This window comes from Elephas maximus, chromosome 4 (assembly GCF_024166365.1).
Source record: "Elephas maximus indicus isolate mEleMax1 chromosome 4, mEleMax1 primary haplotype, whole genome shotgun sequence".
Lineage (NCBI taxonomy): Eukaryota > Metazoa > Chordata > Mammalia > Proboscidea > Elephantidae > Elephas > Elephas maximus.
The window spans coordinates 12,629,965-12,653,865 of NC_064822.1; positions in this window are offsets into that span (position 1 = coordinate 12,629,965).

Below are 23,901 nucleotides of genomic sequence, written 5' to 3' on the forward strand. Positions count from 1 at the left end.
CTGCATATTGCAGTCTGTTAATTAGTTTTCCTCCAGTCCTGATACCCCATTCTTCTTCACAGTCCGGCTTCTTGAATTATTTGCTCAGGATTCAGATTAAATAAGTATGGTGAAAGGATACAACCCTGACACACACCTTTCCTGACTTAAACCTCATGTCATCCCCTTGTTCTGTTCAATGGCTTCTTGTTCTACGTACAGGCTCTACATGAGCACAATTAAGAGTTTTTATCTTGTCATCCTTTTAACACTCAATAAACACAAAGAACACATTATATCTCGGGCTGTAAGTTAACACTATTTATGCTTCAGAAATACCAGATTCCTTCAAAAGTCACTTGAGTCCCAGTGGGAAGAATGAATTACCCTGTGACTCTCTTGACAAGTCTGCCTGAAAAGCAGCTTGCCTGGAGCTGAATTCATTGTTATTTCACTCTCTGAGAGCCAGCGAGAGACAGTTTTACAAATTTCTAGCATAAGGAATAAAATGAAACTCAACAGAAACAACTAAGTTTTTTTCTTTCCTTTTTTTTAAAATGGCTTTGACCAAATTAGTAAGGATTGACATATTTTGAATTGAATGGTATACATACTAATGTATTTCTCTGAAATTTAATTCTATAATCATTGCCATCAGGAGAAATACATTAAAGGTTATTGGCAAACACATTTCCCCTGATTTCCTTTTGTCTTAACATGAAAACATGAATTTAGACTTAGCACATGTTTCAACATTTAGTGTTTGGTATAGCTTTCACCTTGCATGTCTAACTAGTGATCAGTACCTACCCTCTAGCAGCAGATTGTAATAAACCCAAGCCCAAGCCCACTGCAGTCCAGTCAATTCCGACTCATAATGACCCTACATGTGCTGATATTGTACAATTTTAAATTATATTGGATGAGCTGAGGGTTTAAAGCAGCCAAAAATGTTTATTTTCTAGATTACTGAAGTAACAAGATCAAATATGAGGTGATTATTAGTTCCTTTTATCGATAGTAATTTCTATCAGTTCATATGGAATACATGTTCTTTCGTTCATCTTAGTATTAAATCTGTTATATTTTGATTATTTCTATAAGAATTATACAACTAATGATACAGTATTTATCCAAGACCCTCAATTTGTTCATCATTTCTCTGTTGTTTCAGAAACAAGGCAACACAGGCAAACAAATACATGGTGAAGGTATTCGAGATGGCCAAGCTCCCTGGAGACTGTCAAAGACACAGATTTCCTTAATCAGCACTCAAAATCCTTTTTACATGGAATGTCCATGTTTAAGAAGGGAGAATTTTCAACCCTAGTAATCAATATAAATTTAAATTCTTTATTTGAAATTTTAAAATGATTTCTTCTCACAATGCTGTTCCAATTGATAACAGTAATCATAAAATAATTGCAATAATAACTAGTCTTTACTTGGCTCTTTGGTGTGTGCCAAATGTCAAATTAAGCACTCGTTTCATTATTTTGTTTAATTCTCACAACAACAACATGTGGTTCACAGCTCCACTTTTTAACTCCCACCCCCCAAAAAAGGAGGCTTAGAGAGGTTATATTACTTATCATTGCTTACCATTGTTGCAAAGCTAGTACATGGTGAACCTGGGAGTCAAACTAAGACATCCTTGACCCAGTGCCTGAAGTCTTAAACACTGGATACATTGATTAATCATCAGTTGTAAAAGAATAAATTAAATTAAAATAGTTTTATTGTAAAAGGTTTCTTACTGATAGATTGTAGCCTAATATCGCAATATCGACTTCTTGAAAAAAACATATCTTCTACTAACCCAAGTCCTGTTGATTTTACTGTATAGTTTTATGTAACATCTTTGCTTCTCTTGATCTCCATCATTACAACCTAGTTCAACCTACAAACATTTCTTGTTGGATTACAAAAAAAAAAAGGGTTTCCAAATGGTCTCCTCAGAGGCACTTTTCTCCACCCATTCTCTGCTCAATACTCAGAGTCATCTTTTCAAAAGACACATGAGGTCATGTGAAATACCGACTTAAAACACTCCTTTGGTGTCCCATTGACCTTAGGTTAAAGGCTCAATATTTAAAATGGCTCAGTAAGTCTTGCGTGTCCTGCCCACTGAGGACCACTCCAGCTTTATTTCATACCACACTCCTATAGTTCTTTTTAATCCAGCCCCACTGGCTTTATCTTCTCAGTAGCTCAATCTCGCATTGCTTTGGCTGACCACAAGCATGTGCATATGTTATTCCTTCTACAAAAACTGTTCTTGGTTTTTTTTTTTTTCTTCCTGGACTCTTGATGGTGCAGCGGCTAAACTTTCGACTGCTAACCAAAAGGTCAATGGTTAGAACATATCCAAAGTTCGGCAGTTTGAACCCACCAACCCCTCCATTGGAGAAAGATGTAGCAGTCTGTTTCTGTAAAGATTTACCCATCACCTCTGAGCCCATTCCAACTTAAAGTAACCCTACAGGACAGAGTAGAACTGTCCCACAGGTTTTCCAAGGTTGTAATCTTTACAGAAGCAGATTGCCACATCTTCCTCCAGTGGAGGGGTTGGTGGATTCAAACTGCTGAACTTTGGGTTAGCAGAGCAGCTGAGTGCTTAACCACTGAACTGCCTTGGAAACCCTGTGGGGCAGTTCTGTCCTGTCCTATAGGGTTGCTGCGAGTCAGAATGGACTTGACAGCAACAGGTCTGTTTTTTTTTCACTCTTCCACTGATAACCCCTACTTACAACCTTCCCGCTCCCATACTTCAACAAAATTGAAATTTCCCCTGTAAAATCTTCCCTGACTTCTCCGAATACTTCAAAATCCCCTCAAGTTCCCATAACACCATGTCTGCCTTATTAGCATTTTCACAGATATATAAAATTGGCCTCTTCTACTGTGTGCTCCATGAGGTGACAGGTACTATGTCTGTTTGCACTCACATTTTTACTCCAGTGTCTAACACATTCCTCATACAATAAAAGAATTTGACAGTTATTTCTTGAATGAGTGAATAGCACTCTACAACAATAGGGTTTAGAGGTTTTAAGTCCTTAGAGATAAGGGTTTGTAGATTATTAAATAATCAGGTCCTTTAAAAAGGTCCACTAAAATGAGTGGAAATATCCAGAGATCAAATTCTATAAATTTTATTCTGTTGTTGTTAGGTGCCATCAAGTCAGTTCCGACTCATAGTGACCTTTTGTACCACAGAACAAAACACTGCCTGGTTCTGTGCCATGGTCACAAGCGTTGTTATCCTTGAGCCCATTGTTGCAGCCAGTGTCAATTCATCTCGTTGAGGGTCTTCTTCTTTTCCACTGATTCTGTACTTTACCAAGTGTGATGTCCTTCTACAGGGACTGATCTCTCCTGACAACATGTCCAAAGTATGTAAGACACAGTCTCACCATCTTTGCTTCTAAGGAACATTCTTGTACTTCTTCCAAGGTAGATTTGTTCGTTCTTTTGGCAATCCGTGGTATATTCAATATTCTTCGCCAACACCACAATTCAAAGGCACCAATTCTTCTTTGGTCTTCCTTATTCATTATCCAGCTTTCACATGCATATGAGGCATCTGAAAATAGCATGGCTTGGGTCAGGTGCACCTTAGTCTTCGAGGTGATATCTTTGCTCTTCAACACTTTAAAGAGATCCTTTGCAGCAGATTTGCCCAGTGCGATGGGTCTTTTGATTTCTTGACTGCTGCTTCCACAGCTGTTGATTGTGGATCCAAGTAAAATGAAATCCTTGACAACTTCAATCTTTTCTCCCTTTATCAGGGTAGTGCTTATTTGTCCAGTTGTGAGGATTTTTGTTTTCTTTATGTTGAGGTGTAATCCATACTGAAGGCTGTGCTCTTTGATCTTCATTAGTAAGTGCTTCAAGTCCTCTTCACTGTCAGGAAGCAAGGTTGTGTCATCTGCATAACATAGGTTGTCAACGAGCCTTCCACCAATCCTGATGCCCCATTCTTCTTCATATAGCCCAGCTTCTCAGATTATTTGCTCAGCATACAGATTGAATAGGTATGGTGAAAGGATACAACCCTGGCACACACCTTTCCTGACTTTAAACCACACCATATCCCCTTGTTCTATCCAAACAGCTGCCTCTTCATCTATGTACAGTTTCCTCACAAGCACAAGTAAGTGTTCTGGAATTCCCATTCTTCGCAATGTTATCCACGGTTTATTACGATCCACACAGTAGAATGTCTTTGCCTAGTCAATAAAACACAGGTAAACATCATTCTGGTATTTTATGCTTTCAGCCAGTATCCATCTGACATTAGCCATTATATACCTGGTTCCATGTTCGTTTCTGAATCCAGCCTGAATTTCTGGCAGTTCCCTGTTGATATGCTGCTGCAGCCGCTTTTCAATGATCTTTAGCCTAATTTTGCTTGTGTGTGTTATTGATATTGTTTGATAATTTCTGCATTTGATTGGATCATCTTTCTTGGAATTAAGCATAAATAGGGATCTCTTCCAGTTGGTTGGCCAGGTAGCTGTCTTCCAAATTTCTTGGCATAGGTAGACGGGTGAGCAATTCCAGTGCTGCATCCATTTGTTGAAACATCTCAATTCCTGGAGCTTGTTTTTCACCAGTGCCTTCAGCTCGGCTTGCACTTCTTCCTTCAGTACCATCAGTTGCTGTTCATATGCTATGTCTTGAAATGGTTGAACATCAGCCAATTCTTTTTGGTATAATGACCCTGTCTATTCCCAAGTTCTTTTGATGCTTTCTGCGTGGTTTAATATTTTCCCCATACAATCCTTCACTATTGCAACTCGAGGCTTGAATTTTTTCTTCAGATCTTTCAGCTTGAGAAATGCTGAGCATGTTATTATTCTAGTTCTTATTCTAGTTGCTACTATAATTGCATCACACAGGTTTCCTATGTAATATGGTTATAATCATATATTTTAAATATTTTATATTTTTGAATAATTGTTTCATTTATTTATGGATTATTTAAGTCTCTTAAATTTCAAACATATGGAGTGTTTCTATTTATCTTTTTATTACTGATATATACCTTTGGCTCACTGTGATAAGTAAACATAACCTGTGAATTTCCTGTACTCTGAAATTTGCAGAGACTTAGCATATGTGCTAATAACTATTCAATTTTTTTTAATGTGCTACATATTATTATATTCAGGTATAACTGGGTGTAGAATTTTATAAATATCCAGAAGGTCAAATTTATTATTTATTTTGTTAAAATTTTATTTGATTTCTCTTAGTACTTTTGTCTGATTGTGAATTTATCTATTTCTCTTTTAACTTTGCCAATAAATACACTTTATATATTAAAGGTTTTTTTTCTCATTTTTCTTCAAACTAGACACTATTAGTGTCCATGATCATTTATTTTTCTTCTGTTATATCCAATCTATTGTTATGCCCATACAGTGAATTTTTTCAGGTATTGCTTTTCTTTTTTTAATTTCTGTTGTTGTTGTTAGGTGCTGTTGAGTTGGTTTCAACTCATAGCGACCCTATGTACAAAAGAATGAGACACTGACCAATCCTGTGCCATCCTTACAATAATTGTTATACTTGAGCTCATCACTACAGCCACTGTGTCAATCTATCTTGTCTAGAGTCTTACTCTTTTTCACTGACCATCAACTTTACCAAGCATGATTTCCTTCTCCAAGGATTGGACCCTCCTCTGAACATGTCCCAGGCATGTGAGATGAAGTCTTTCCTTGCTTCTTGGGAGCATTCTGGCTGTACTTTTTCCAAGGAAGATTTGTTTGTTCTTCTGGCAGTCCACGTGTACTCAATATTCTTAGCCAACAACATAATTGAAAGGCATCAATTCTTCTTTAGTCTTCCTTACTCATTGTTCAGCTTTCCCACTCGTGAGGTGATTGAAAACTCCATGGCCAGGGTCAGGTACATCTTAGGCTTTAAAGTGACATCTTTGCTTTTTTTTTTCCTTTTTAACACTTTAAAGAAGTCTTTTCCAGCAGATTTGCTCAGTGCAATGCATTGTTTGATTTACTGACTGTTGCTTCCATGGACATTGATTGTGAATCCAAGTAAAATGAAATCCCTGACGACTTCAGTATTTCCTCCATTTATCATGGTGTTGTTTATTGGTTCAGTTGTGTGGATTTTTGTTTTCTTTTTGTTGAGGTATAATCCACACTGAGGCTGTAGTTTTTGATCCTCATCAGTAAGTGTTTCCAGTCCTCCTCGCTTTCAGCAAGCAAAGTTGTGTCATCTGCATATTGCAGTCTGTTAATTAGTTTTCCTCCAGTCCTGATACCCCATTCTTCTTCATAGTCCAGCTTCTTGAATTATTTGCTCAGGATTCAGATTGAATAAGTATGGTGAAAGAATACAACCCTGACACACACCTTTCCTGACTTAAAACTTGTGGTAACCCCTTGTCCTGTTCAATGGCCTCTCGTTCTATGTACAGGTTCTGCACGAGCACAATTAAGTGTTCTGGAATTCCCTTTCTTCCCAATGTTATCCATAATTTGTTATGATCCACACAGTCGAATGCCTTTGCATAGTCAATAAAACACAGGTAAACATCTTTCTGGAGTTCTCTGCTTTTAGCCAAGATCCATCTGACATCAACAATGATGTTCCTTGTTCCATACTCTCTTCTGAATCTGGTTTGAATTTCTGGCAGTTCTCTGTCGATGTACTGCTGCAACTGCTTTTGAATGATCTTCAGCAATATTTACTTAGGTGTGATAGTAATGATATTGTTGGATAATTTCTGTATTCTGTTGGATCACCTTTATTTAGAATGGGCACAAATATGGATCTCTTCCAGTCAGTTGGCCAGGTAACTGTCTTCCAAATTTCTTGGCATGAGTGAGCACTTCCATTACTGCATCCTTTTGTTGAAACATCTCAGTTGGTATTTTACCAATTCCTGGAGCCTTGTTTTTCACCTTTACTTTTTGGTACAGTGACTCTGCGTATTCCATCCATCTTAATTTCCAAGGAATCCATTTGTTTCTTTTTAAATAGCTTTTTGTTTTTATTCAGAAATTGCATGTTTGAATACTTTTGTTAATATATTTTCCTTTACATCCCTTAATATAAGTATTATAACTGCTTCAAAATCCTAATCTGTTCATTTCAACATCTGGAGCATTGTGTGGTCATTCCCTATTAATTTACAGTTTTCTTAGAATGCGTCACATTTTCCTAGTTCTTTGTAAATCCAGTATTTTTTTTTTTTATTCTGGACATTGCAAATAATATATTGTGAGACTATATATTCTTTTATGTACCCATGAAGACTATTACTTTTTTATTCATTTTGGCATTCAGTTCACTAGACTGAAATCAAACACCAAACACTGTCCCTCCTGTGGCAAGCTGCAGCTGAAACATCTCTTCAGTGCTTTTAGCCTTAGCTCCGATGTTTGTAACTCATGAATCACTAGAGATTTGGGCTAATCTCCAGAATTTGAAGCTAAACTTCTGTTGCTGTCTCTTTTCTTATAATTCTGCCATCATATTCCAGCTGCTGGGGTAGCTTAAACTCTGTCCTCTGATTCCTGTCCTCTGATTAGGCTAGGATGTTAGTCAATTTCTATCTGATTTCCAGCTGCATGTGGTGGTGCTGCCCGGGTCTGTACTCAGATGAAAAAAATAAGACGAGAAAACTTGCTTTTTGCTATTTCCTTCTTCCAAATGTCAACTCCTGTGCAATTTCTTGCTAATCTTCATAATTCCCCAGTGCCTTCAGGGAGTTTTATTTTGATATTTTGTCTATAGTTAATAATTGCTATTTGTAGGACAGCTGGCTCGATATCAGCTACTTTGCCATTACCAGAAGTGGACCTCTGCTTTATATATTTTAAGAGAATATTATTAGGAGTACACATTTAGAATTGTTACACCTGTCATGATTATGAAATATGTTAATTGGATGGTTTTAGATTTTTCTTTTTAGTCATCTTCTTTTTGTGAAAGACCCCTCTCAGTTTTTAATAGTCTGAAAATATCTTTATCTCATCATTATTCTTTAAAGGTTGACTTTTATTTTCTCTAAGATTTTTGAAAGTGTATTATAATGTTCTTGTTGCCTTTTTCACTGGTGCAAAGTCAGCAGTAGCTTGTCACATTTTAAAAGGCGATCCCTTTCTTCCTACTGGGTATATTTACGGTTCCATTTTTGTGGTTGTTTTGTTTTAGTATCCTGTTCTTTCATTATAACAATTCTAATGTAGATCGTTCTGTGCTTGTCCTGGATTGGATTTCTTGTCATATGCAGCCACCACTCGTGTATCAGTGGAGGCATGCATGTCATTATGATGCCACACAGGCTTCAGAGGATCTTCTAGACTAAAACAAACCAGGAAGAAAGGCCTGACTGTCTGCTTCCCCAAATCAATCAGTGAAAGTCCAATGGATCCCAACAGTCTGATTCATTGTGCATGGGGTCATCATGAGTCAGGGGCTAACTTGATGGCAGCTAACAACGACAGCAGCAATTCATCAATTATGGAAAATTATCATACATGAGCTCTTCAAATATTGCCTCAGTTCTCTTTCTTCTGTCGGCCTGCAATTTTAATTAGATGCAAGTTAACTTTCTCACTCTGTCTGCTTTGTCTCCTAAATTTTCTTTCAAAATTTTTTACCCATTGGTATCCTCATGTTCTATTTTTTTAGTTTCCTCAGAACCTTCTTCTTCCTCAGGTTTTTCCCTGTCTAGCCTTCTGATAATTCTGTTCATTATAATTTGTAATTTCAACGGTTGTATTTTTCAGACCCTAAGAACATTTCTTTATCAAAAGCACCTTTGAAAGTTTTTATTTTGATGAAATCTGAAGAGCATAATTAACATACACATAATACACACAACTGACAAAATGTTAGACTGAGAATATACAGAGAAATTCTTCAGTACCAAAATGCAGAAATACAAAAAGAAAGCAGGCAAAAGATATGTAGTGACATTTCACAGAAAATGAAACACATATAGACAAAAGAGATATAAAGAACCTTTTCAATTTCATTAATAATTAGCAAAATACAAGTCAACACCACAAAATAACAAGTATTAAAAAGAATATAGATATTTCAGATATTGCTATAGAGTATAAATTTCTACATAGTATGGAACAAAATTTGGCAGATCTACTCAATTAAAATATTCAAATTCCACATGAAACAGCAATTACACACTTAGGAACATCCCCAGGAGAAACTACTGCACGTGTGAAGGGCAGAAATGTTTAAGAGTTTTTAGAGTAGCAAATAGCAACATTTCTGAAAATCATTTCAATGGAATACTGGATTAAAAGGAGGTATTTTTTTAATTAAAGAAACAATTTTAATATATTTATACTGTAGAATATTAGAAACCAAAAAAAAAGATTATGAGCATGAATTATACATATGGTCATAGATGATAGAAACATAGATGTAGACATAGGCATAGACATAGACGTAGACATGGGCATAGACACATATGTAGACACAGGCATAGACAGAAATGTAGACACTGGTATAGACATAGATGTAGACATGAGCATAGAAATAGATGTAGACATAGGCATAAACATAGGTGTAGACATGGGCATAGACACAGATGTAGACATGGGCATAGATGTAGATGTAGACATGGGCATAGACATAGATGTGGACATAGGCATAGACATAGATGTAGACATGAGCATAGACACAGATGTAGACATAGGCATAGACATAGACGTAGACATAGTTATCAACATAGATGTAGACAGAGGCATAGACACAAATGTAGACATAGGCATAGACACAGATGTAGACATAGGCAGAGACACAGATAGAGATATGAGCATAGACACGGATGTAGAAGTGGGCATAGACATAGATGTGGACATGGGCATAGACATAGATGTAGACATAGGCATAGACACAGATGTAGACATGGGTATAGACATGGATGTAGACATGGGCATAGACATAAATGTAGACATGGGCACATGTATAGATGTAGGCATGGGCATAGACATAGATGTGGACATAGGCATAGACATAGATGTAGACATGAGCATAGACACATGTAGACATAGGCATAGACATAGATGAAGACATGAGCATAGAAATAGATGTAGACATAGGCATAAACATGGGGTAGACATGGGCATAGACACAGATGTAGACATGGGCATAGATGTAGATGTAGACATGGGCATAGACATAGATGTGGACATAGGCATAGACATAGATGTAGACATGAGCATAGACAGATGTAGTCATGGGCTATGACTTACATGTAGACATAGGTATCAACATAGATGTAGACATAGGTATCAACATAGATGTAGACAGAGGCATAGACACAAACGTAGACATAGGCGTAGACACAGATGTAGACATAGGCAGAGACACAGATAGAGACATGAGCATAGATACAGATGTAGACATGGGCATAGACATAGATGTAGGCATGGGCATAGACACAGATTTAGATATGGGCATAGACATAGATGTAGACATAGGAGTAGACATAGGCATAGAAACAGATGTAGACATGGGCATAGACACAGATGAACAAATGAGCATAGACATAGATGTAGACATGGGCATAGACGTAAATGTAGATAGATATAGGTATAGAAATAGAAACATTCCATAATATATGGTTATGTGCAAAAAAGCAGGTCAGATTAAAAATAGATATTATCAAAAATGCAGGCAAACATATACATGCAGTATGTAAGTGTTATATGTAAAATACCTGTAAGATTATCACACAGTTCATACTAATTATCTCTATTTTAATAAACCTTACGCTTTAAAGCAATTAATACCTACTTGTACTGGTTTAAATAGTGTTCCCAAAGCTCCCTTCTTACTCTGAACCTCAGAATGTGACCTTATTTTGAAATAAGGTCTTTGCAGATGCAATTAGCTAAAAGAAGGTCATACCAGAATAAGGTTTTAAAAGTCAGGAGAAATAGATTTGCTAAAACTTAACGTTTTGTCAAATACAAAGTGTTTAAAAAGTCATCTGAGTATTTCTTGGACCCAGAAGATGCTAATGAGCTCTTAGATCTTCCTTAAAAAAAAAAATATATATATATATATATATACATAAACCCTGGTGACATAGTGGTTAAGTGCCACAGCTGCTAACCAAGAGGTCGGCAGTTCAAATCCACCAGGTGCTCCTAGAAAACTCTATGGGGCAGTTCTATTCTGTCCTATAGGGTCGCTATGAGTTGGAATCGACTCGACGGCAGTGGGTTTGGACTGGTATATATGTACGTATACATATATAATATATTCACGACTAAGTAAGAAGAGGAAACACTGGTGGCATAGTGGTTAAGTGCTACGACTGCTAACGAAAAGGTCAGCAGTTCTAATCCACCAGGCACTCCTTGGCAACCCTGTGCGGCAGTTCTACTCTGTCCTGTAGGGTCGCTATGAGTCAGAATTGACTCGGTGGCAGTGGGTTTGGTTTTGGTTTTAAGTAAGAAGAATAGCATTAGTTCTCAAATACAGTTACTATCATGGGTCCATTTCTTCAGATGCATTTCAATGCTTTGGTTCCTGATAGTAAATCAATGCAAATCATTTGATTACCCAACATTACATGATTGATATTAATTAAATGGATTAAAAATGAACTGTAACTTACATTATTTTACTGCTTATTAATTATGACTGTGATCAAGATAATAATAAGTTAAAAATGATAGAAAATCCTTAAATTACACATCTTTATAAAGTCAGATGGCTAGCATTTTCTACTTGATTGGAGAATTCTACATGTTGATATATCTAGTAAAAAAAAAAAAAATTTTTTTTTTTTTTTTAGTAGCTCAGGCAATATTATTCAATTTTAACATGGAGAAGGAAAATCATTTAAAAGGAATTGGCATTTTTAGAAGTTTAGCAGTTACTATAATCTTGATGCCACCTATATTCAGATTGCAGCAGGGTCACCCATGGAGGACAGGTTTCAGCTGAGCTTCCAGACTAAGACAGACTAGGAGGAAAGACCCGGCAGTTTACTTCTGAAAAGCATTAGCCAGGGAAATCCTTATGAATAGCAGCGGAACATTGTCTGATATAGTGCTGGAAGATGAGCCCCCCAGGTTGGAAGGCACTCAAAAGATGACTGGCGAAGAGCTGCCTCCTCAAAGTAGAGTCAACCTTAATGACATGGATGGAGTAAAGCTTTTGGGACCTTCATTTTCTGATGTGGCACGACTCAAAAATGAGAAGAAACAGCTGCAAACATCCATTAATAATCGGAACCTGGAATTATGAAGTATGAATCTAGGATAATTGGAAATTGTCAAAAATGAAATGGAATGCACAAACATTGATATCCTAGGCATTAGTGAGCTGAAATGGACTGGTATTGGCCATTTTGAATTGGACAATCATATAGTCTACTCTGCTGGGAATGACAACTCGAAGAGGAATGGTGTTGCATTCATCATAAAAAAAGAAAATTTCAAGATCTATCCTGAAGTACAACGCAGTCAGTGATTGGATAATATACATACACCTACAAGGAAGACAAGTTAATATGACTATTATTTAAATTTATGCACCAACCACTAGAGCCAAAGATGAAGAAATAGAAGATTTTTATCAGCTGCTGCAGTATGAAATTGACCGAACATGCAATCAAGATACATTGATAATTACTGACAATTGGAATGCAAAAGTTGGAAACAAAGAAGAAGGATCAGTAGTTGGAAAATATGGCCTTGGTGATAGAAACAATGCTGGAGATCGAATGATAGAATTTCACAAGACCAACGACTTCTTCATTGCAAATACCTTCTTTCACCAACATAAATGGCAACTATACATATGGATCTCACCAGATGAAACACACAGAAATCAAATTGACTACATCTGTGGAAAGAGACGATGGAAAAGCTCAATATCATCAGTCAAAACAAGGCCAGGGGCCAACTGTGGAACAGACCATCAATTGCTCATATGCAAGTTCAAGCTGAAACTGAAGAAAATCAGAGCAAGTCCACGAGAGCCAAAATATGACCCTGAGTATATCCCACCTGAATTTAGAGACCATAGCAAGAACAGATTTGACACATTGAACACTAGTGACCGAAGACCAGACGAGTTGTGGAATGACATCAAGGACATCATCCATGAAGAAAGCAAGAGTCACTGAAAAGACAGGAAAAAAAGAAAAGACCAAGATGGATGTCAGAGGAGACTCTGAAACCTGCTCTTGAGCATTGAGCAGCTAAAGCAAAAGGAAGAATTGATGAAGTAAAGAGCTGAACAGAAGATTTCAAAGGGCCTCTCGAGAAGACAAAGTAAAGTATTATAACGACATGTGCAAAGAGCTGGAGATGGAAAACCAAAATGGAAGAACATGATCAGTGTTTCTCAAGCTGAGAGAACCGAAGAAAAAATTCAAGCCTCGAGTTGCAATAGTGAGGGATTCCATGGGGAAAATATTAAATGACACAGGAAGCATCAAAAGAAGATGGAAGGGATACACAGTCATTATACCAAAAACAATTAGTCGATATTCAACCATTTCAAGAGGTGGCATATGATCAGGAACTGATGGTACTGAAGGAAGAAGTCCAAGCTGCACTGAAGACACTGGCGAAAGACAAAGCTCCAAGAATTGATGGAATATCAATTGAGATGTTTCAACAAACAGATGCAGCACCAGAGGTGCTCACTCATCTATGCCAAGAAATATGGAAGACAGCTTCCTGGCCAACTGACTGGAAGAGATCCATATTTAAGCCTATTCCCAAGAAAGGTAATCCAACTGAATGTAGAAATTATAGAACAATATCATTAATATCACATGCAAGCAAAATTTTGCTGAAGATCATTAAAAAATGGCTGCAGCAGTATATCAACAAGGAACTGCCAGAAATTCAGGCTCGTTTCAGAAGGGGACATGGAACCAGGGATCATTGCTGATGTCAGATGGATCCTGGCTGAAAGCAGAGAATACCAGAAGGATGTTTACCTGTGTTTTATTGACTATGCAAAGTTATTCGACTGTGTGGATCATAACAAACTATGGATAACACTGCGAAGAACAGGAATTCCTGAATACTTAATTGTGCTTGTGAGGAACCTGTACATAGATCAAGAGGCAGTCATTCAAACAGAACAAGGGGAAACTGATTGGTTTAAAGTCAGGAAAGGTGTGCGTCAGAGTTGTATTCTTTCACCATACCTATTTAATCTGTATGCTGAACAAATATAACAAGAAGCTGGACTACATGAAGAAGAACGGGGCATCAGGATTGGAGGGAAACTCATTAACAACCTGTGTTATGCAGATGACACAACCTTGCTTATTGAAAGTGAAGAGGACTTGAAGCACTTACTAATGAAGATCAAAGACCACAGCCTTCAGTATGGATTGCTCCTCAACGTAAAGAAAACAAAAATCCTCACAACTGGACCAATGAGCATCATCACGATAAATGGAGAAAAGATTGAAGTTGTCAAGGGTTTCATTTTACTTGGATCCACAATCAACAGCCATGGAAGCAACAGTCGAGAAATCAAAAGACACATTGCATTGTGTAAATCTGCTGCAAAGGACATCTTCAAAGTGTTGAAGAGCAAAGATATCACCCTGAAGACTAAGGTGCGCCTGACCTAAGCCACGGTGTTTTCAATCGCATCATATGCACGTGAAAGCTGGACAATGAATAAGGAAGACCGAAGAAGAGTTGACGCCTTTGAATTGTGGTGTTGGAGAAGAATATTGAATATACCATGGACTGCCAAAAGAATGAACAAATCTGTCTTGGAAGAAGTGAGGCCAGAATGCTCCTTAGAGGCAAGGATAGCAAGACTGTGTCTTACATACTTCGGACATGTTGTCCCTGGAGAAGGACATCATGCATGGCAGAGTACAGTGTCAGTGGAAAAGAGGAAGACCCTCAAGGAGGTGGGTTGACACAGTGGCTGCAACAATGAGCTCAAGCATAACAACGATTGTAAGGATGGTGCAGGACTGGGTAGTGTTCTGTGGTGCATAGGGTCGCTATGAGTCAGAACTGACCCAAAGGCATCTAACAACAACAACAACATAACCTTGATGATTTGAAAGAAAAAAAAAAAAATGTTTCCACTACCCAATCATAATTTAATCAGAAGTTATTTATTAATTCGTTTTGGGGGGGGTAAAAAAGTTTTAAGCTGTCTTATAGAAAAGTAAGCAAGATCACATGGTAATATGTAAGATAAAATGTTAAAATATTTAAAATGTTTGTTAAAATTATCTGAGATAAAAAAACTTAATAACCTATGTTCCAATACCTGCACTTACCTGTCAGTTTGTCTTACTGTGGGAGCTTGTGTGTTGCTGTGATACTGGAAGCTATGCCGCTGGTATTCAAATACCAGTAGGGTCACCCATGACAGGTTTCAGCTGAGCTTCCAGACTAAGGCAGACTAGGAAGAAGGATTTGGTGGTCTACTTTTGAAAAGAATCAGGCAGTGAAAACCTTATGAATAGCAGCCGAATATTGTTTGATATAATGCCAAAAGATGAGGCCCTCAGGTCAGAAGGCACTCAAAATATGCCTGGGGAAGAGCTGCCTCCTGAAAATAGAGTCGACCTTAAAGGCATGGATGAAGTTAAGCTTTTGGGTCTTTCATCTGCTGATGTGGTAGGACTCAAAATGAAAAGAAACAGCTGCAAACATCCATTAATAACTGGAACCTGGAATGTACAAAGTATGAATCTTGGAAAATTAAATATCACCAAAAATGAAATGGAATGCATAAACATTCATATCCCAGGCATAACTGAGCTGAAATGGACTGGTATTGGTCTTTTGGATTTGGACAATCATATGGTCTACTGTGCCAGGAATGACAACTTGAAGAGGAATGGAATTGCATTCACAGTCAAAAAGGACATTTCAAGATCTATCCTGAAGTATAACACTGTCAGTGATAGGATAATATCCATACACCTAGAAGGAAGAGCAGTTAATACAGCTATCATTCAATATGAAGAAATTGAAGATTTTTATAAACTTCTGTAGTCTGAAATTGATGGAACACACTATCAGGGTGCACTGATAATTTGCTGGTGGAAGTTGGAAACAAAGAATAAGGACAGATAGTTGGAAAATACAGCCTTGGTGATAGAAACAATGCAGGAAATTGCATGATTGAATTTTGCAAGGCCAAAGACTTCTTCATGGCAAATACATTTTTCACCAGCATAAATGGCAAATGTACACGTGGACTTCATCAGATGGAATACACAGGAATCAAATCGACTACATCTGTGGAAAGACATGATGGAAAGCTCAATATCATCAGTCAGGACAAGGCCAAGGGCTGACTGTGGAACAAACCATCAATTGTTCATAGGCAAGTTCAAGGTGAAACTGAAGAAAATTAGAACAAGTCCGTAAGAGCCAAAGTACAACCTTAAGTATATCCAGACTTAATTTAGAGAGCATCTCAAGAATAGATTTGATGCATTGAACACTAATGACTGAAGATCAGATGAATTGTGGAATGACATCAAGGGCCTCATACATGAAGAAAGCAAGAGGTCATTAAAAAGACAGAAAAGAAAGAAAAGACCTAAATGGATTTCAAAAGAGTCTCTGAAATTTGGTCTTGAACATTCAGTAGCTAAAGCAGAAGGAAAAATTAATGAAGTAAAAGAGCTGAGCAGAAGGTTTCAAAGGGCAGCTCAAAAAGACTAAAGTATTGTAATAACATCTGCAAAGAACTGGACATAGAAAACCAAAAGGGAAGAACATGCTCAGCATTTCTCAAGCTGAAAGAACTGAAGAAAAAATTCAAGCCTTGAGTTGCAATACCAAAGAATTCCACAGGGAAAATATTAAACGACACAGGAAGCACCAAAAGAAGATGGAAGTAATACACAGAGTCAATATACCAAAAAGAATTGGTCGATGTTCAACCATTTCAGGAGGTAATGTATGATCAGGAACTGAATGTACTGAAGGAAGAAGTTCAAGCTGCACTGAAGGCATTGGCGAAAAACAAGGCTCTGAGAATTGACAGAATATCTATTGAGATGTTTCAACAATCAGATGTGGTGCTGGAAGTGCTTACTTCTCTACGTCAAGAAATTTGGAAGACACTGACCTGGCCATCTGAGTAGAAGAGATTCATATTTATGCTTATTCTCAAGAAAGGTAATCCAACTGATTGTGGAAATTATCAAACAATATCATTAATATCACTCTCAAGCAAAATTTTGCTGAAGGTCATTCAAAAGCAGCTTCAGCAGTATATCAACAAGAAACTGCCAGAAATTAATGCTGGGTTTTTTTTTTTTAGAAGAGGATGTGGAACCAGGGATATCACTGCTGATGTCAGATGGATCCTGGCTGAAAGCGGAGAACACCAGAAAGACATTTACCTGTGTTTTATCAACTATGCAAAGGCATTTGACTGTGTGGATCATAACAAACTATGGATAACATTGCAGAGAATGGGAATTCCGAAACACTTAATTGTGCTCATGAGCAATCGGTACATTGATAAAGAGACAGTCATTTGAACAAGACAAGGGGATACTGCATGGTTTAAAGTCAGGAAAGGTGTGCTTCAGGGATGTCTGCTTTCACCATACCTATTCAATCTCTGTGCTGAGCATATAATCCAAGAATTTGGACTATATGAAGAAGAATGGGGCATCAGGCTTGGAGGAAGACTCATTAACAAACAGCTTTAAGCAGGTGACACAATCTTGCTTGCTGAAAGTGAAGAGGACTTCAAGCACTTACTGATGGAGATCAAAGACCACAGCCTTTAGCATAGATTACACCTCAACATAAAGAAGCCAAAATCCTCACAACTGGACCAATAAGCAACATCATGATGAATGGAGGAAAGATTGAGGTTGTCAAGGATTTCATTTCACTTGGATGCACAATCAACACCCATGGAAGCAACAGTCAAGAAATCAAAAGATGCTTTGCATTGGGCAAATCAGCTTCAAAAGACCTCTTTAAAGTGTTGAAAAGCAAATATGTCACTTTGAGGACTAAGGTTAGCCTGACCTAAGCCATGGTGTTTTTAATCACCTCATATGCATGCCAAATTTGGAGAATGAATGAGGAAGAAAGAATTGACGCCTTTGAGTTGTCGTGTTGGAGAAGAATGTTGAATATACCATGGATGGCCAAAAGAAGGAATAAACCCACCCTGGAAGAAGTACAACCAGAATGCTCCTTAGAAGCAAAGATAGGAGACTACGTCTCACATACTTTGGACATGTTATCAGGAGGGATCAGTCATTGGAGAAGGACATCATGCTTGGTGAAATAGAGGGTCAGGGAAAAAGAGGAAGACCCTCAACGAGATGGACTGACACAGTGGCGACAACAATGGGCAGAAGCATAGCAACAGCTGTGAGGATGGCACAGGACCAGGCAGCGTTTTGGTCTGTTGTGCATAGGGTCACTAACAACAACAACGTTCCACTAAGCACTACCGCAGCCATACACCCCCACCCATACATGCATGCTCATGCCCCATGCACCACATGCCCTCACATTCTAAGATCAAGTAAGCATGGAAAATATTGCAAACTCTACTTCTTAGAGAAACCCTTAAGTACACAAAAAATACCTATAGTTAAAATGAAAAAAAAAAAAAATAGTCTAGAGGTCTGTTCAGCTGTACTATCTCAAACTTATTTCACATCTGACAATTTTGTTCTCAAGATGTGCTATTGCTATTATTAGGTGACGGAGTCAGTTCTGAATCACAGCAACCCTATGTACAACAGAACAAAACAGTGCGTGGCCCTGCTTCATCCTCACAAATGTTGCTATGTTTGAGTCCATTGTTGCAGCCAGTGTGTCAATCCATCTTGTTTAGGGTATTTCTCTTTTTTGCTGACTCTCTACTTTACCAAGCATGATGTCCTTCTCCATGGACTGGTCCCTCCTGATAACATGTCCAAAGTGTGTTAGACAAAGTCTCATGATCCTTGCTTCTAAGGAGCATTCTGCCTGAACTTCTTCCAAGACAGATTGGTTTGTTCTTCTGACAGCACATGGTATATTCTACATTCTTTGCGAACACCATAATTCAAATACATCAACTCTTCTTCAGTCTTCCTTATTCATTATTCAGCTTTTGCAGGCATGAGACGATTGGAAATACCATGCCTTGTGTTAGGCACACCTTCCTTAGTCCTCAAAGTGACATCTTTGCTTTAAAGAATTACAGGTAATGTTATAATCCAGCAGTAGTTTTCTGTTAACCTACTGTACTAATTGGAGCAGTGAGTCCTCTGGCTATTCATTAACTGACTCTGTGCTTCGTAGCAGCTAGCCAAAGAGGAATATCTGATTTATTAAAAAAATTCTGGCATCAGTTACATAAAAAGGAAATTATAGGAAAGTAGATTTTTAGAAAATAGGAGCTATGTCACTGTGGTTCCTCGTTGTAGCTCCTAAAGGAGATTGGAACCTGTTTATATACTGACCTTCTAACTTATTCAGATTTGAATGAGTACTACCAGGAAAAAAAATACGTATTTAGGTTATTACAGATATTAATTTACAAAGTACATGCACAATATAACTTATAGAACCTGATTAATCATGAAAATATTTTTCTTCAGTTTCTTTTCCTTAGTGAAAAGGTAGTACATGCTCAATCATAATACTCAAAAATGCAAAAAAACTATGAAAACTAAAGTGAAAAACCACCTTAAATTTTATCATGCAGGTGACTAGGTGGATGCACATCATTGAAGATGGTTCTACATGCACAGGTATCAGATATATGATGCCATCGGCCAACTCTTCACATTGAAATTCTTGTAGACATTCCTCTGTGCACGTTTACACATAAACATCTACATGCATTATCCATAAAGACAACACCATATGTCTGGCTGATATCATCATACACTGACTGATGTATATAAGAACTTGGGTATATGCAGTGTTACCTGTATGGATTTATAGTATATTCTTTTTTTTTTTAATTTTAAAATAATTCATTGAGTTGAAATTCACAATAAACTCTTTTTTGATTCAGATAAGCTTATGATAATCCCTGTTCTGTTTCTCTAGTCAAATCACTTTCCCAAACTCCACATTTACCAGTTGTCTTAGGTTGGGTTCTCTAGAAAAGCGAAACCAGTGAAGTGTATATCTATACATATATGTATAATGGATATATATATTTATACATGGATATAAATATATACATATATATATGGAAACCCTGGCGGCGTAGTGGTTAAGAGCTACATCTGCTAACCAAAAGGTCAGCAGTTCAAATCCACCAAATGCTCCTTGGAAACTCTACGAGGTGGTTCCACTGTGTCCTATAGGATCACTATTAGTCAGAATTGACTTGATGGCAATGGGTTTTATAGAGAGAGAGAGATAGAGATTTATCACAAGGAACTTGTTTGTAGAGTCTGGCAAGTCCCAAGTCCATAGTTCAGACATCAGACTGGAGGCTTCTCCTGACTCACACAGCTACAAAGTCTGATGAACCCAAGATTGGCAAGTAAGACAGCAGGCTGCTGGCTCACAGGCTGTGGAGGCCAATGAATCCCAACAGTGGCAGGTAATACAGAAGGCTGCTGGCTGAAGTTCCAAGAACTGGATGACAGATGATGGCAAAGAACCAGATGCAGGATTCAGAACAAGCAAAAGATAGGGAGATTTTCCAGAATGTCTATATATATTGGGTACAGGCCATACACCTGAGAAAACTTCCCTTACAACTGATTGGCTGATCACATCAGATCTCACCAAGGAGATGATTACACTATACCACATATTGAAAATAACTACATCATTATATGACTGTCAAGTTACATCATTACATAACTGCCAAACCACTGAGAATCATGGCCCAGCCAAGCTGACATACAACCTTAGCCATCACACTTGTCGATACACATTTTTCCACCTGTCACTCAACATGCACACAAACTCTACCTTCAATTTCACAGAAAAAAAAAAAAAGTAAAATACACCAGCCAGTAAATCTCACTGCTTTGTATGATGTCTACAAACTGCAGACATCTGTGCCTACCTTTCCCTCCTTTCCTCTTTTCAAGTGAAAGTGCTGTGCACTTGAGTGTTTAATCAGAGCCCTCTGCCTGAATCCCATTTTTTCCTGCTGTCCTTTTTGCCCGGTCCAATGTCTCCTAAGTTTACAATTCTCTTTTTCTGCTGTCTGCTTTCCATTAATAAACATAGTCAAAGAAGAAGTCCTATTTAAAAAAGAAGGAAAAATTCCCCTCAATCCACAGTGTCTCTGTATGGTATTCTCTGTCTTTTCCCTCTCCACGGTCAAATTGCTTGAAAGCTTTCTTGGTACTCACTGTCCTCTCCATTTCCTCTGTTTCTAGCCACCTGTTTATCTACTCTAATCTGGGTTCTCTTTTAAGCATTAAAAAAAAAAAAAAAAAAAAATGGAGGGAAGTGTGAGGTGCATTTTCGACTAGCTCTTCTAGAAGTATTCAAACCAGCTTCTTACTTTATACTCCCTGGTAGTGCAATAGTTAAGTGCTTGGCTGCTAACTGAAGAGTCACTGGTTCGAATTCACCAGCTACTTTGAGGGAGAAAAGACCTGGTGATCTGCCCCTGTAAGGATTACAGCCTAGGAAACCCTATGAAACAGTTCTAATCTGTCCTGTAGTGTTACTATGAGTCAGGATCTACTGCAAGGCATACAACTGTGAAACAGTAACCTTGATTTCTGTAATTTGGCACTCTCCTGGTTTTCTTCTATTGCTGGTCTTTATTTATATTCCTTCCTGACCCCTTATTCTCCTCCCGACTAATAGGTTGTGAAGTTCTTCAAGACTGTTTAAGTCCTTCTTTTTTCTCTCTACATTCTATCCCTATATATTTCTTTTCAACTGCCCTTAGCACGTTAACGTCCCCTGTCCTGACTTGTCTTCTGAGGGCCATATCATATATCGAGATGCTTAATTGACAGCTCCACTCAGGTGTCTCAAGGGCCTCTCAAAAGTGACTCAGTCAAAACCAATTTATGAAAATCTCCACCAAATGTGCCCTCTCCTATCGTTAGCTATGTCAGTAAATGTTGCCCCATGTGCTCAATTGTTCAAGCCCAAAATCAGAACTCAGTTGTTACTTCTACCTTTCCTTCATTCATATCCAGTTGATCCATCTGGTTTATTGACTTTAACTCTTAAATAATTACAGGCTTGTTTAAAAAAAACACTAATGATGTTCTTTTTTTCTTAGTATATAAGAGTAGAAACTGTGATTCTGTAAGGAAATATTATCATTTGTCCAATTACCTGGCACCTCACTTGCCAAGAACAAGCATTTCAAGTTTCTTTTCAATTTTTTTTAATGAACCTTTAAAATCTATCCATTTTAAGGCAAAGTCTACAATATACATGCCCAAAAACCCCATTGCTGTGGAGTCAATTCCAACTCATAGTGACCCTAGAGGACAGAGTGGAACTGACCCATAGTGTTTTCAGGGAGTGCCTGGTGAATTCAAACTGCCGACCTTTTGGTTGGCAGCCATAGCACCTAACCATTATGCCACCAGGGCTTCCACAATATGCATGAAATATATTAATTATCACACAACATCGTTCCATTTTTCCAATGCAGGTTCCCTTTCTACCCAAAGCAGTCCCTTCACCATTATATTAAACAGCTGGTCTAAGTGAAGAGTATATGCAATATAACCCTTATTCCATGAGGCTGGCCTGCTAAGGTCTGATCCTTTTCTATCACAGTAGCCATTTCTCTAAAAGAATTCAAGTCATGTTTATAGAATGCACTAAATTTATGCTGTGGTTAATGTAAGCAGGTATAGATACTCTTATAGAAATAGTTCTTTTAAAACATATTTGTTGATAGTATTATATTTTATAATTTCCTTGAAGTCTTTTTGATCAATTTAATTATGGACAATATCTCATAACCAATGTCATGTTGTTATGGCAACTGTGTCTTCCATTAAAATTAGTTTAAGTAAAATTAACAGGACTATAATTAAGTTAAATTTGAGAAGCTTTATATCTACCATAAGATGCTCATTTTCAAGAATTAATATTTTTGCTAAAATGGTGTATTTTCTTAAATAATTCACCTTAGTTTTCAAAACATTTTTGACAATTCAGTAAAAATATTTTAGTAAATTGCTACCCAGTTACTTCTGTCAAAACACAAAAACAGGCTGCAAGTCTGCGTATCAAGCCACACGAACTTGACGAGGGCAGAGATTACACCTAGTTCATTTATCACAATATCCTCTGCCTAGGACAAGCTTGGCCCATATTAGTCCTTCAACAAGTGTTTGTTGAATGAATAAATGTGCATACAATAAAATGAGTTTAAAGCCACTGTATCTATATGAACTAAATATTAAAGCTATAATGGGATACTCTACATTTCTCTGTGCATATTCAGCATTTTAAATTCCAGAAATAATCTAAGGATAACCTTGCCTGAATAAAAAGCCTATTTGATGATTTATTAAAAAAAAAATAATAATAATTTTTGAAAGTTAAAAAAAAACAGTGCCAAAGTTAGTTTCAATTATTTTCTGGGGCAGTGGTTTTCAAACTTCAGTGGCATAAGAATCATATGGAGGCATTGTTAAAACAGGTTGCTGGATTCTGTCTCCCAGAATTTCTGCTTCGATAGGTCTGACTGAAATGGAACCTGACAATTTGAATTTCTAACAAACCTCCATGTGATACTGATGCTGCTGATCCAGGAAGCATATTGTAAGAAGCACTAATATAGGACATTATTATTTACGTTGGGTTCAGTATCATGCTTAATATATGAAGAATGATTTGGGAAAGATGCAGCAGGAAAAGAAACAAACTCATTTTCACTTATTTTGAATTTTTATGTGGCATCACATCAGACTTTCAAGTATAACGTAAGGATGTAGCTGTGTTGTGTAAAAAGGAA